This window comes from Scaptodrosophila lebanonensis, unplaced genomic scaffold (genome assembly GCF_003285725.1).
Source record: "Scaptodrosophila lebanonensis strain 11010-0011.00,11010-0021.00 unplaced genomic scaffold, SlebRS2 tig00000147-arrow-arrow-pilon, whole genome shotgun sequence".
Lineage (NCBI taxonomy): Eukaryota > Metazoa > Arthropoda > Insecta > Diptera > Drosophilidae > Scaptodrosophila > Scaptodrosophila lebanonensis.
Window position 1 is genome coordinate 1,205,187 of NW_022060591.1, and position 16,616 is coordinate 1,221,802.

At 36.9% G+C, this 16,616-nt stretch overlaps 1 pseudogene; it reads right to left on the minus strand.

Annotated features, from left to right (window-relative positions):
- Nucleotides 1-11,422: 11,422 nt before the first annotated feature.
- On the minus strand, nt 11,423-12,640 carry LOC115629420 (annotated as a pseudogene).
- Nucleotides 12,641-16,616: the final 3,976 nt, after the last annotated feature.

Here is a 16,616-nt window from a genome sequence, read left to right on the forward strand (position 1 = left end):
TAATTTAGTTAATTAATTAAATTAAATTAATTAATTAATTTAATTACTTTTTTGTGGGGTGGTACAGGGTATTTAAGAGTTGAGCCTGCTCGACTTTAGCATTCCTTTCTTGTTTTATTTTCTATAATTATTGTAAACATATGTACAGAGTATTTCAAAGTCGGGACACCCGACTTTAGCTTTTTTACTTGTTATTTATTTAACACAAGTAAATTCATAAAATGCGTCTGTGCGCCGGTGGTAACTTCTTCAGGCAGACTCTCAACATTCACTTCTCCTCATACACTAATTTCATATAGCCATGTCAATTTAATTTCATTTTTATCTTAACATATCGATATCGGCCAGGGTTGCATAAATAAATTCAAATCATAACGTATATTAATAACATTTTACAACATCCTCCTCCCAAGTATTGCAATTCGCAATACTTTACTTAATAACTTCAAGCTTAATTAATTTTGCAACTGGTCTTTTATATGTACCAGTTTTGGTTTTAACATCTACAACTCTGGTACTTCCATCTTTTGCAACATACGTTTTGGCAACTATGCCTTTCGGCCAACAATTTCTTGGCAGATCAGAGTCCAATATCAACACGACATCTCCTTCCTCAATTGCAACTTTCTCAGTCACCCATTTTCGGTTATGCAAAAGATACTGTCTGTAATCTGTTTTCCACTTTTTCCAAAATAAATCTACTAATCTTTGAGATGCCCTCCATTGGTTTAAATTTATTAAGTCTTTGTCAAAAGTGTCTGCGTAAAAAGAGTCTCTGAAATTTGGCCCAATCAAAATATCATTTGGTGTCAATGGTTCTACTTCAATTGAATCTGAAGGAACATACAATAGGGATCTGCTATTCATTATAAATTCAATTTCGCAAAATAATATCCTCAATACATATTCTTTGGGAAACCTTTCCTTCAACATGTTAGATAAATATTTTTTGACCGATTGAATGAGTCTTTCCCAAGCTCCTCCCATATGTTGACTTGAAGGCGGATTAAACACCCACTTACACCTTTTAGATGTCAAAAATTGTGTCAATTCGTTTCTTGGCCAATTCGATGTTACCTCGCTAATTTCTTTGCCTGCCTTTGTAAAGTTAGTGCCATTGTCGGAAAAAATCTCTACAGGATAACCACGTCGACTAGCAAATTGTCGAAAAAAATTCATGAATGCATTACTAGATAAGTCCTCCGCTATATCAAGATGTACTGCGCGACTTGTCATACATGTCCATATAACACCGTAACGTTTAATGTGACTGCGATTGATTGAAACTTCGATGGGTCCAAAATAGTCAACACCAACTTTAAACAAGAGAGAACGCTACAGTCGAGCAAGCCCGACAGTGTAATACCCTGTACCCAGGTAAACTTCCGTCACTGAGTTATATGCGCCCATAGCAGCAACAAAAAGAGGAAGAAGAAGAGCGAACTTGTTGCTGCAGTTTGTGGGGGTTGTACTGGCGAGAATTTGTTTCGCTAATAACTTTTCTTAGAATTGACCGAATTGAATAAAATTTTGAACAACAATAGACAATTATATATAAATTATGTGTGCAAAGTTTGGTTTAGGTAGCATTTGAAATGTGAACGCTATTGACGAAATTCTGTAGCGGGGGAAGGGGGGGAAAATTAAAAAAAAAAAAAAATAAACTCGTCCTTACTCGGACCTAGGAGAATCTGGATGCCAACTTTGGTTATTCTAGTTTTCATAGTTTCTGAGATCCTCGCGTTCATCCAGACGGACGGACAGACGGACGGACATGTCTAGATCGATTTCTCTCGTCATGCTGATCAAGAATATATATACTTTATGGGGTGCTTCCTTCTGTATGTTACATACTTTGCACAAACCTAATATACCCTTTTTACCCTACGGGTACAGGGTATAAAAATGGCCTTTCTGTCGGTTCTATTCTGCAAACAGGTAACTGGCCCATGATTGGAACTGAAGGAATTGCTTTTCTATTTTTGCAAAATTGACAATTACGAATTACTTTCTTTACTGTATTACGACAGGCAGTTATCCAAAATCTCTTCCTGAGATTGGCTATTACGGTTTCTGTACCAATGTGGTAGTTACTAAAATGGTAAAATTGTACAATCAATTTAGTGATTAAATGTTCTTTCGGTAGAATAATGGGATTTTTATAATCGAAGTTGTAATTTTCGTCTGTAATATTATTCAATCGTCCTTTCAGTCTCAACAATCCGTCTTCTGAGACATAAATAGGAAGTGACCTTAGTCTGCTTTTATTATCAATCGGTTTTCCTTTCAGCAAAGAACAAACTTCACTACTATAGCAGTCTTCCAGTACACTTTTAAATATAAGTTTTTCCGCTCTTTCAATATCTTCGGGGATCAATTCACTGTCAATATTCTTGTTTTTTAATGGTTTTAAATTATTTACATATCTCAATACCCATGTTGTCGTTCTGAGATACCTCATCCAGTTGGAAAATCTTGTAAGGTCTGGTAAAACAATTGGATTATTATTAACTGTAACATTTACATACTCCACATTAACTGCATCAACGTCAACCTGTTTTTCTTCAACTGTTTTGACCATTGGCCATTCTGTACTATTTTTTCTTAAAAACGGTGGCCCTTGCAACCAAAAACTATTCGCAGAAAAGTCTAGGTCATGGATCTTAATAGCTTGATCGGCGGGATTTAATTTTGTCGGTACGTATCTCCAGTCGCGTACATTTGTCAATTCCTGAATTTCACCCAAGCGTTGTGCAACAAAAACTTTGAATCTTTTACTACTTGATTTAAGCCAGTATAAAACTATCTCAGCGTCTGTCCAAAAGTATGTTGTGTCAATTTTCATATTGAATATTTCTTTTATGGCCTTACCAAGTCAAGCAGCCTATAGTGCGCCTTGTAATTCAAGCCTAGGTATCGACATTGGTTTTAATGGAGCAACTCGCGATTTGGCAAGTATGAGCGAACACTCTCCTTGTTCCCCGTCATCAAATCTGAGGTATGCAGAAGAAGCATAAGTAAATTTTGATGCGTCACAAAATAGATGTAGTTGCACACTATAGTTGGCAGTTATTAGATGGGTAATTTTTCGGGGTATAGTAATTTTATCTAATCCTTCAATATTTTAACTTAATTTTTTATACCCTGTACCCGTAGGGTAAAAAGGGTATATTAGGTTTGTGCAAAGTATGTAACATAGAGAAGGAAGCATCTCCGACCCCATAAAGTATATATATTCTTGATCAGCATGACGAGAGAAATCGATCTAGACATGTCCGTCCGTCTGTACGTCTGGATGAACGCGAGGATCTCAGAAACTATAAAAGCTAGAATAACCAAAGTTGGCATCCAGATTCTCCTAGGTCCGAGTAAGCACGAGTTTATTTTATTTTTTTTTAATTTTTCCCCCCTTGCCCCGCTACAGAATTTCGTCAATAGCGTCCACATTTCAAATGCTACCTAAACCAAACTTTGCACACATAATTTATATATAATTGTCTACTGTTGTTTAAAATTTTATTCAATTCGGTCTATTCTAAATAAAGTTATTAGCAAAACAAATTCTCGCCAGCAACAAGTTCGCTCTTCTTCTTCCTCTTTTTGCTGCTGTTATGGGCGCATATAACTCAGTGACGGAAGTTTACCTGGGTACAGGGTATTACACTGTCGGGCTTGCTCGACTGTAGCGTTCTCTCTTGTTCCAAATTGTATAATGGTCGTCAGTTATGGAATCGTCCCAGTCTATACCACTGTCCCAGATTGTCTGTAAAAGTATTTTGTTTGCTATCAAAAAGTTTGAGAGGAAACCGAGAGCATCAAAAATGGACATAGTCAGTTTTAAAATTTCACGTTTTGTTGGCCTTTTTGTCAGATTTAAAATATTAAAATTCATTCTTTGAAAATTCAAATTAAAAGTAAATATATCTTTGTCAAAATCCCATATCAGACCCAAAACTCGATCCTTTGTCAGATTTTTGACTGTTTTATTCTCTTTAGTGGTATGGGTACCAGGTATCTGTTTTAAAGCTTCACTCGAATTGGAAATCCAATTACACATTTCAAATCCTGCTTGTTTATGTACATATGTCACGTCATTAATTAGCTGAACCGCACTACTAATATCGTCCGCTCCACTTAAATAATCATCCATATAATGCCTAGATACTATCTTCTCACAAGCTGTTGAATAAAGTTCTTGAAAATCGGTTCCATTACGGTTCCTAGTCTGTTGTGCGATACTGGCTGCACTTTGCGCCAAATACAGTACTTGTATTTCGTATATATCTGGTATTTTAACACGGTCAGATCCACGCCACAAAATTCTTTGTGCATGGCGATCTTCTTCCCTAACCTGTATCTGTAACATTTCACCAACAAATGCAAATTTGGGTTGTCGGAATTTTATTAATACTGCTGTCAGTTCATTATACAGATCAGGTCCTGTCAAAAGGTAGTCATTCAAACAATTGCCATGACTTTTAGCCGCTGCATCAAAAACTATTCTTAATTTATCTGGTTTATTACAGTTGGTAACACCGAAATGTGGCAAGTAGTAGGTCAGTGGTGTTTCTATAGCTGATACTTTCGCGTTTAGTTTTCTTAAGTATCCCTTGGAAACGTACAATTCTATAGTTTCCATGTATTTTTGTCTATACAATTTGTTTTTGTCCATTTTTCGTTCCAAAAGAAGGAGTCTGTTATAAGCTGTACTGTAACTTTCCGGTAACTTTACATCATTGGTTTTCCAAAACAAACCGCATTCAAATCTATCGTCTTTCCTTTTCAATGTATTTTTTATGATATCTAAGCACCTTTTATCTTCCAAAGAAATAGGATTATCTTTTGGATATGTCAGCACACTATCAATAGACCAATATGATTTCACAAGGTCATGTAAAATGCTCAAATCATATTTTTGTTCTTCTTCGTCTTGGTAATTATATATATGAAATGCATAATTTGTTTGTGTAAATCGTCTGTTCAAATTGATATTTCCATGTATCACCCAACCCAATAGTGTCTTACTACTGACTGGACCTGTGTAAGATTAATATTTCACCTTACTGTTGCGCGCAATCAATGACCAATTGTTCTGTCCCAATAATATTTTAGGGTGTGCGTTCTGATACGCACAATCAGTAAACCCTTTTAAAAATGCCCAATTGGCAGTCAAGTTGTCTATTTTTATAGTTTGTATTGGCAAATTTAAACCCGATATAGTTTTAACGTTGCGTACATTAAATATTTTTGAATTTTTCCCCTTGATGCGGACGCTAACAATCTTCGAATCGTCCTGCTCATAAACCTCATTATTTGTCCATTGTATTTTTAAATGTTTCGTCGGTCCCTCCAACTCTAGTTCATTGGCTAACTTCGTCTAACAGTGCGTATGTGTCAACTGCCTTTTTTGGCCCCATGAGAGTTACGGGAATTATTTTAAGTAAAACCTGACTTTGATTCAAATTGATATTACAATTTTTCTCTATTGCCGATTGATCAATTAAATTCTCATGTGAGACGGTACTCTGATCGGCCAAGTGTTGTCGTTTGTCTTTGTGCAAAAGGGTATTATGAGTGAAGGTACAATTATTAATGCCACAAGTCTTTTTGCGTTTACAATTTCTCATTGAATGGTTTTTGCCTAAACAAGTGATACATAAATGATTTTGAGAAATATGTTGCCAACGTTTGTCAATATCTAAGTTTTTAAATTTTTCGCATAGCGATACATAATGATTCTTCATATTCCAGAAACTACAAACTTTGTCTTGTTTAGGTTGAATTGGCTGACCAGCAATCGTCAATGTTGTGTCTTTCGATTTTGCTTGACCAAAACCTAAATCTTGAGCAGCTTTGGCTTTTTCACCAAGCCACTTATGAAAAATTATTATTTTCGGATCGTTGTCTTTTGTTTTTTGAAAGTGTGTCATAAATGCAATGCGTTGGGAAACAGGTAGTTTCTCTAAAACATCAGTTAATAGAAATGGGTTTCGAATGTGGTCAACATCTTCTAATGACAATAAGTTGTGAATTAAATTGTTAACGAGATCATATAATTTGGTTATCTTTTCCAAGTCTTCTTTTACAGCTGGAAAATTTCGAACTTGTTCTATTAAGTGTCGTATAATGTGATTCGGATCACCAAATCTCTCTTTTAGAATATCAATTATATAGTCGATATTTTGTGGTAACAGTAAAAGTGCTTGTACAGCGTCTCTGGCTCGACCTGTCAATGCTTTTCTTGAGCGCGCCAAATTTTCATATTTAGTAAAATTACAAATTTCTGTGCTACTCATAAACTCTGAATAGAACATAAGCCAATCTAAAGGATCGCCCGAAAATGTTGGCAAGTCTTGTGTAACAGTTTGTCTTGCCATAAACGTTTGCATTACATTTTGGCTACTTATTTCATTATAACTTTCATACTCTAACTTACGTGGCTGTTTGCCAACCCACTCACGAGTTCGGGTATGTGCCGCCTCCTCATCGTCGTCAATTTCGGAATGCTGTCTATTTGCCGTGGTGCTGTCTTCTTTCCACTGAGCCCGTTCCAGTTGTTGTTGAAGTTTGAGTTGTCTCTCTACGAACTCAAGTTTTGTCCGCTGCTGCTGAAGTTCTTGCTCCTTTTTCAAAAAGTTCATCTCAATAGCCAATTGTTCGTCTTTGTCGATTTGCGAGAATTTTGAGATACAACCGTAGTATTGTCGGTGTCCAAGCCTTGTCTGGAGTGAACGAATGGAGTTGATTGAATCATGGTGTTGTCGAACCTTGAATCAATTTCCTGCTCCAAAATATAGCCTTGAGCGTCATGGTCAGGCGTCTGTATTGTTGTTGCCAACGGAGTGCATGTGCCTTCTTTTTAGCTTTGGATGGCATGATCGCTGTCTACGATTTTGTTGCCGTCACCAAGTGCTGATCAAAATTGTCTTAAGTGTATGTATATGCAATGTGTGTATGCCCAAGGTTAAATTCTTGGCCCTACATACACAACTGTCTTCACATATACACACTTATGCATGTACACATACATATCCCATACGTAAGTGGCGTCGTATGTGCGTTGACATTCCAAGTAACGGTTCCAAATAACGGTTAGTTGTACGCCAGCCTGTCGCCATGTACATACATACGTTTCAGTGGATGATGAAATTGCGTAGTCGTTTTATGTAGCTTATTTCCACGAGCCAGTCAGTATAAGCATCGAAGGAATATATTGTCGTCGTTTTATGTGGATTATTTCCACGAGCCAGTCAGTAAAGGCATCGAAGGACCATGTTGTCGTCGTTTTATGTGGATTATTTCCACGAGCTAGTCAGTAAAGGCATCGAAGGACAATGTTGTTACCTGTTGTAGATGTATAGTTTCACTATTGTAAGTTGTAATACCCGGCTCGAAAGACCATGTTGTTACCTGTTGCAGATGTATAGTTTCACAATTGTAAGTTGTAATACCCGGCTCGAAAGACCCTTTTGGCAAATGCCAGTCGTCAAAGGCTTCGAACACCACAAATAAGCACAGGTTAATTTTCCGTGTTTTTATTTATTTAACACAAGTAAATTCACATTCTTCCACTTATATATATATATACTTATAAAACGGTACAAAATGAAATACATAAAATGCGTCTGTGCGCCGGTGGTAACTTCTTCAGGCAGACTCTCAACAATCACTTCTCCTCATACACTAATTTGATATGGCCATGTCAATTTAATTTCATTTTTATCTTAACATATCGATATCGGCCAGGGTTGCATAAATAAATTCAAATCATAACGTATATTAATAACATTTTACAACAAGTCCAAGTTTAACTTTTTTCCATCGCTAAAAATGACATCTTCAAATTTTTCCTTCTAAAATCGGTACTTATTGAAGAATGCCACACGTTCATCTTTGTGCCGTTCATATAGTCGAGGTTAGTCAAGTATTGTCTCATAATCAAATCCAATGTGGTGCTTCATTATTTTTGCACACCTTTTCTAGTGATAGCCAGCTCTAATTCCGCCTTTATTTGCCTACAGCTCATGCTATTATTAGTAGCTAACTGTCGGATATGTCCTTTAGTCCGCGCATCTATGGCCGCAATTCGACCGCTCCGGTTGGCAACGCCATAATTCACTTTTTTACTATAGTTGGACTTGCATAAGGAAATTAAAATTTTTTGTTTAGTTTAATGCCGACAGAAGGCAAATTATTATTGTTTTGCATATATAATTATTTTCTATGAAATTCTCGACTTCTATGGTTTATCAGTAATACCGGATCCACAAATGAGGTGGATGGAGGAATAGTTCACTTAAAATATGCATAAAGAAAAAAACTGCGTACCAAAAAACAAAGTACAGTTATTTTACAATGAGAAACAGAGAAAACACTTTTTGCACATATATATATATGCGGTAAAAATAATAGCATTTGACTTTCACGTTTATAAGATATAAGCCAAAACAGACCCTGACGTGACGTTACAAAAAAAGGAAGTGGGTTTTGATTTGAACAACAAAATTGCAAAACTCTGTGAATTGGGAAGGGCGGGTGGTGTACCCGAGCCTAAAATGTATGAGCCAGTGCTCCGAGAATGAGTGATCATTCCGGACCCTCCAGGCAAGGTTTCTATACGAAAGAAAGTCAGCCCCACGAAGGTGGGGTCGTTCCCTACTTTAGAGATCAGTAGGTTACTACTTATAATATAGTCATATACTGACTCACCTCTTTCATTGATATCACTGCTGCCCCATTGGGTATGAGCGTTGGTATCATCTCCCAGGATCGTGCCAATTTTGTTCTCGCTGCTATTGCCGGCTAGGGCTTTTAGCAGCTGCAACCGGGGGTTGCCTTCTTGGTCGTGGGCCATATAGGCAGAAGCCATTCGTATGGTGGTCTTAACCTCTCCATTGTTGTCCCCTACTCGTAGACTGATTGTTGTTAGGTCATCATCGCTGAATTGGGGAATTATAATGGTATTAACTTGTTTCTTAGCTAGATTACAAGTTCTATGTTTAGCCTTACCGCTCTTACAGAAGAGGGTGAAGCTTGGTTATCCAATCTAAGATCCCGGATTGTGCTGTTGTTCACCGAGGGCTCTTGGATCCGTCTCGCCTGCTGCCAGACGAACCATTAAAGCAGCTGTTTCTGCCTTACTGCCACGCAGGTTATTTCTCCGTCGGTGTTCGTAGCGCCGGCTTCCCCACTCCTGTCTTCGAGAATCTCCCGCTCGGAATAGAGCCGGCCCCAGCACGTTTCCATAATCGGAGTCGGAAAAGGGATGCTTCTAATAAAATTCTGTAACTTTCTAATTTATATAAAAGAAGCTTTAAAATTTGATTATTCATTTTATTTATTATTATTATGTTATTAGATATTAATTTTTGGTATTATTTAGAGTATTAATATATTTTTCAATGCGGTCATTCCTTCGTCTTTGAATTTCATCCGAGTCCTTAAATTCCGCTAGCACATCTTTTAGCAATTCATTTCGCTCTTTCTCAATCTCTAAAATATGTTACGTTTGGGTGTAGCGCTCTCGCTGGGTATTTGCCTTAATCGTTTTCTTTGTTTCTTTATGTGGTGCCAAAGAACTGAACTTCCTTTTTTGCGACATTAAAATGGCCTTCTTGTGCTAGTATTAGAAGTCTCGCCAACAAAAATAATATCTGGCTCTATATCGCTTAGATCGTCTCGATCTTTATAAAAATGCCACTTGGTGGCTCCTTGTCTTGTATTTCGGTTTTTTGGGAATCATGTCATAAGTGTGTTTTAAGTTGCTGAACTTGCGATCCACTTTTTCGTCCATTTCGTTTAATATATTCCGCCACAATGTCTAAATAAAATACTCTGTACATGAAATGTACAAGAGTATATTAGGTTTGCGCGAGCACAGTATATATATTATTGATCAGCGCGACAATACGAGTCGATCTAGCCCTGTCTGTCTGTCCGTCCGTATGAACTCCTGGATCTCAAAGAACATAAGAGCTAGAGACACCAAATTTTGCACAAAGATGCCTTATGTGTATACGCTGTGCAAGTTTGTTTTACTTTTTCGATTTTCCCCCCTATGGGAGTTTTCCCGATTTTTCATTCGTATAATCGCCTATATCTCGGAGACTATAAGATCTATGGACACCAAATTTTAGTCTCAGATGCCTTATGTGAATACGCAGAAAATGGGTATTTTGGAATTTGCCTCTCCATTCTACATTCTGTAACGACACTTCTTCTACTCCTATTATATCTTCTTCATGAATCTAATGTTATTATTGATACTAACATCTTTATACAGAGGATTTTTTGCTACTATCCAATACAAGGAATCATAAACTTTTTGTCTAGATATCGAAAACTCGCGTTACATTAATATTTTCAAGACGCTCAGTAACTTTAACAAATGGAATGATACGTGAAGTTAATCGCTGTTCAAACAGTGAAAAATCTGTAATAACTTCTGGAATAGGCCCTGGATCTAGAATTTTCCAAATTTAGATGGTGCAGCCTTTTTCTTCGAATTTAAAGGAGTCTTGCAGAGGTTACAAACAACTAAGCAATTTTTAAACTTAAGTTCATCGGGCATCGATACTCAGCACTATGTTGCCGCATATTATATTGTATTGCATATTATATTGTATATATATATATATATATGGTTGGTTCCAAGAATTACGGGAGTTACGATTTGCGGGGGAGGGAGCGAAATTCCAAAATACACATTTTCTGCGTATTCACATATATATATATATATATATATATATATATATATATATATATATATATATATATATATATATATATATATATATATATATATATATATATATATGCCAAGTTTCATCATGATAGGCCGATTTAACAGGAAGTTATAGCCATATATGTACATAAGACCAAGTACTGCCCGCAGCTGTTGTTGTTGTTACTGCTTTGTTCAGGCACACGAGACACACACAGCTTCTCTAATTCTCTCCAAATTATGCACTTTATAATTAATACATTCAAGCACTCACAAAATTATACAGTTTGTTGGGCGAAATTTGTATCGTTAATAACTTTTCTTGAAATTTATCGACTTGGACGAAATTTAACACAAAATTAGATATTTAGATGTAGACTACGTGTGCAAGGTTTACTTCACGTAGCTTTTGAAATGTGGACATGATTGACGAAATGCTGTAGCGGGGGGAGGAAATCCAAAAAATAACATTAACTCGTGTTGCCTTTATATTAGGAGAGTCTACATAGCAAGTTTGTTAACGTTGCTTTGAATGTGTTGACCAGACAAAGTATAGTGACAAGCAATGGTTGGTTTTAAACGAACCCTCACCAACCAGTCTGTTCTCTGGTGTGGACAGTTTGACGCAAATCGAATGTTGCAACTTGTGGGCGTAGTAAAGTTGTTTCGCTAATTACTCTTAGAAATATTGTATTGTCATCAGTCCTTGACCTCTGTGCAAATTTGTAAGCTGAGCAGACTTCTGGAAATTGGTAAAAATTGGTGGAGCTAATAAAAGCGTGTTAAAAATACATTAAGAACATACCATCGCTTAAAACAACCTCCGCCTGGCTCGGTATTGCCGCTTGCTGTGTTTGTATTTGTATAATTTGGTGCTCTTAAGCCTCAAGAACGAAATAGATTAGTTTTTAGTTGATCGCATACACTCGTTACTTACCAGTCTCCGGCTCACTTTGTGTATGTTTCGTTTGTTCCTTGCAATGAGTTAACTGGCTCAGATTCGGAATAATCAGTATCGGTATCTGGAATAAAGAGAGCGTAAAATTGAACCAATTAAGAGCTAAAATCACAGCCTTCGTACTAAAATTCCCAAAGAATGCTATTTTTTTGCGGTCTACAGTTCGTTTATACTCGTTTAACTCATCATCTGTCATATTGTCAAATAGATTTTTAGCGTACGGTGCTTTATAGACGGTTGAATTATGTTGGAAGCCGCTCTGAATAATGCCTTTGGAAGCGGCACCCATTAATACCACATGTTCACCAGCTTGTGAGACAGTCGCATCTTTAATGCGACTGTCCTTTATCTAAATGAGTGCAATAATTATGTTGTAGATATTAAGAGGAGAAGTTACTGTTGTTGGACTCGCTTAAACTCCTTCGTCGATGGAACAATTTGCAACGAATCTTCGATTTTAACCGGTGTTGAGTGGGTGGAAGAACCTTCCGCAACCCACTGATTGTGTATTATTTTTATTTTTTATGTGAAGACCAGGGAGTAATTCCGTAAAGACGCAATGAAATACAAACGAGAAATACTGACACTGAGGTATACGCGCCTTGTGGGCGTAGTACCGGAGTGAAATTTCTTTGCTAATAACTTTTCTTAGAATTAACCGATTTAGATGAAATTTTAAAAAAAGTAGATTATTATGTATAAATTATGTGTGCATATAAAATAAGATTCTTGTAAAAATAATAATAGACAATTTACATTAAATTCAAGTTAAAGCTAAATTTTAATTCTGTACTTCATTTATGAGTTTATCTAAACTCGCTGCTTCTTCTTCAGGATAATAATCGCGGTTGCTTACTGACACTTTATTTATACACTTTAGGACATTTCTTAACGCAGCAAACTTATAAAAGAAACAGCTGATGCTCGAACCTCGAGGTGATATTGATACTTACATTCATGATTTTGAGTATTGACAAAGATAAAACAAGTAAAAAAGCTAAAGTCGGGTGGCCCGACTTTGAAGTACTATGTATTAGAATAATTATAGAAATTAAAAGAAGTCTCTTACTTCTTAATTTAAAAAAATTTTTTTTATCGATTTTACCTCTTTTGGTATTCGAACTCGCGTAAAAGGTGTACAATTGCAAATATACAAAGCAATTGCGTCTATGTGAGTGTATGTATGTTTATGCTCGTATATTCGTGTCTGTGTAAGCATGTTCGCAGTCAACCAAAGCACCAGCATCAACAGCCGCGGGCAGCGCTTGAGCAGCAAATATATTTATGGCTATAACTTCTTGCTAAATCGGTCTATCATGATGAAACTTGGCATACGGACACATAATTACTAACGGGGGGTATTGCAAAATTTGAGTTCGAAATTTCAAGAGTTAGAGAAAATAGCGATTTGCGTTGGAGAGGGGGGGAGGGAGCGAAATTCCATTTTCTGCGTATTCACATAAGGCATCTTGGACTAGATATAGGCGATTATACGAATGGAAAATCGGGAAAACCCCCATTGGGGGTAAGTGGGGGGGGGGGGGGGGAAATCCAAAAAAAATAAAACTAACTCGTATAGCGTACACACATAAGGCATCTTTGTGCAAAATTTTGTGTCTCTATCTCTTATAGTCTCTAAGATGCAGGTGTTCATACGGACGGACAGAAGAGCAGACAGACAGGGCTAGATCGACTCGTCTTGTCATGCTGATCAAGAATATATATACTTGGTGGGGTCTGCCACGCCTCCTTCTGCCTGTTACATTTTTCAGCTCCCGCAAACCTAATATACATACTTCTGTACATTTCAGGTACAGAGTGCTTCGCTTTTGTTATACGGCCTATTGCAACCGTCAGGACAACTTTTGAAGGGCAATGTGTCAATTTGTCGCCATTCCTGGACAACGGTCTCTTTTAAATTTGTTAAAGGGTCAAATTTTTTTCCACACCTAAAAACTTTGCCTTTTCATAACTGAAGATGACTTTTGATTTCCCTGCCCCAAGTAGCTTTGGATTATGCACCTTGGCGTCATATTGGAGACCCATTTCCTTTTTCCAAATTTTTTGTAACTGTAGCCCATTTATTTGCATCTTTAATCCTGTCCTTATCTGGGCTCGGCTCATTACTTTGATGGTTGCCAAAGCTCGAATATGCCGTTTGATACGGTCACCAACTAAGAACTGCCCTTTTACGGTTGTTTTGAGCATATTTTGCGGAAATTATGAAAAGTTTGAGACGGTATTCCGATGCTTGTTTATTGCTTTAGCAATAACGCAGACTTAAATGCCATAATCAGCCATAGTTTTGATTTTTATTTTATTTTCTGTGCTTAACTTGTTTCCGCCGGATATTTGAAATAATTATTAATTGAAGTTCGCCAAAGCACAACGATACGGCTTTTAGTAAGCCTCCAATAAATCTTCTTAACAACTAAATTTTTTTCTGGAGATAATAAGTGTAGTTTACACTAAAATGTAAAAGGATAAAATGCACATTTATCAATTTACTATGAATGCATGACCTGGGATTCTTTTAAATGCTAACGGTACTTGAGATTAAGAGCTGATAAGAAACCATTCGTTTCTTTATACGAAAGCAAAACAAAGTAAAATAGATAATAGTTGTATACACAAAACATTAAAACATCTATTAAAATAACGGTAATATCAAAAACAAATTTTCAACATAAATCAATTTTACTATGGTAGTAGCAGATTGCCTCTTTGCTATTTATACCCTGTACATGAAATGTACAAGAGTACTTAGTACGAGCCCTAATCAGTATTAATTGGTACAGCTAGGTTTGTTTCGATAGTTCAACTTTCAATGATTATTTTTATTTGTGGGTTGCACCAACATATTTATACTTTTTAAAAAGGTCATTGAGTTACCTTTAGTTTCATAATAAAACATGCACACCTTTCACATAACAATAATGCAAAACAAAAATTTAAAGCCCTAGGCAGATGGAGTTTGGGTTTTTTTCCGATACAACCCCCAATTCGCAATTCGTGTTTTACCATAACTCCCGTAATTGTTGGAAGTTCACAAGCAAGTACCACCAGTTAGTAATTATGAGTCCGTATGCCAAGTTTCATTACGATAGGTTAATTATGACGAAAGTTATAGCATAAACATTTTCTTGGCCGCAGCTGTTGTTGTTTTTGCTGCTTTGACATAATTATGTACTGCATACATACACGCATGTAATATATTTAATTAAATAATTTACCTTTTTTTTAATAATTGAAATTTTTTGTAATCCTTTTTTTAATTTCCCTTGTTTTAGATAAAATTGTAAAAAAGTAAAATATCAACATAAATAAGCCAGTTTGTGAGTAAGGTCGAGCTTCAATTTGAGCAACAGCTATGGCGAGGTATGAAAAAATCGTATGCTTTCTAAGTCTACGGTACAAAAAAAAGTGCAAAGGTATACAATATTCACAGTTATACAGTCAACAGAGGTCGAGTCTCAAAAAGACTTCACGTGACAAATGGTCTGAAAATATTGGGAAAACAGTAAAACATGAATGGACGTGACAGAAAATGAACTTAATATGGCTTCTATAAGGTATGATTGCAGCTCCTCTGTTGAACCTAAAAAATAATAGTGATGTTTTTAGGTCAAAGAAAATGTTTGCTCACAGCTTTTCCAATAAAAAAAATGACTGCTATGGGTAAGAGAAAGACAGAACTGGGTACTGTATTTGTTGGCGATGCTCAAAAACGAGTAATACAAAAGCTTACGGAGGTATATCACAAAGATTGTCTTAGGCATTCAACCAAGTTTCTATCAATCACAATGGTGAGGATGCAGGTTAGCCAAGGGTGTGGAAAACTTTACTTCATATATGGAGCTGTACGTGCAGAAAAATACAAGTTTATCTTACAAAGTAATCTCATTTCACATCTTTGTGACTTTGGGGAATACTTTTCAGCACGAATTTTCATCTACACACCCCGCAAAAACCACCAATAATTGCATTCAAGAGAATGGTATTGATGTCCTAGATAGGGCATCATCAAGTCCAGGTCTAAGCCCAATAGAAAACTTGTGGGTAATCATTAAAATAAAGTTGAAAAACGACCCACAAAGTGCTCTGTCTAAATCGAAATCAAAATTTAAAAAAGTGCTGGACTTTATAACTCCTGAAGAATGTCTAAATATAGATAATGCTATTAAAACGAGAATTAAAGCTTATATTAGGTTAGGTTGAAATGGCGGAGGTGATGATAATCACCCCCCACTTAGGCCTAGAAGGCCCGTTGTGATACCATATAATCCCCAGCCTTTAGCCACCCGGTGGTATTTTAAAAGTTTGACAGCTGTATCCTCAGGTCCGGAGAAAAGATGCCACCGCCGACTCTCCGATCCAGTTTTGAGCCATCCGTAAAGAAGTTGATGGCGTTGTTCTGGTAATGTGGCAGGCTATCGCATTCTGTTCGAGTGGGAATCCTGACAACATAATTCTTTTGGAAGATAAGTCTCGGTATACAGTAGTCTGTGTGGGTAGTAACCCCGGGGTGAAGACGCAGTATACTTGCATGACCTCGTGATGAGCTTTTCCCCGCAGAAGTTTCCCTCAGCCTAAGGGCTGAGTTCGTGGCCAGTGCCTTCCCGACTATGTCCAGTGGGAGGAGGTGTTAAGGGCCTCCGTTGGTGTTGTGCGAAGAGCCCCACTTATGCCTAATTCCGCCGATCTCTGCACCCTGCTGAGCGCAGGCCACCATACTACGATTCCATATAGGAGGATCGGTCGAATGATAGCCGTATATATCCATTGTACGATGCTTGGTGAGAACCCCCATCTGGAGCTTATGGCCCTCTTGGTTTCTTCACCCGCTCATTTGTGTTTTCGTTTCTTGACAAGCAGTCTCCGATAATACCCCCAGTTGGTTTTTCTTGGATTCAAATTTTTAATTTTAGCTGGGGT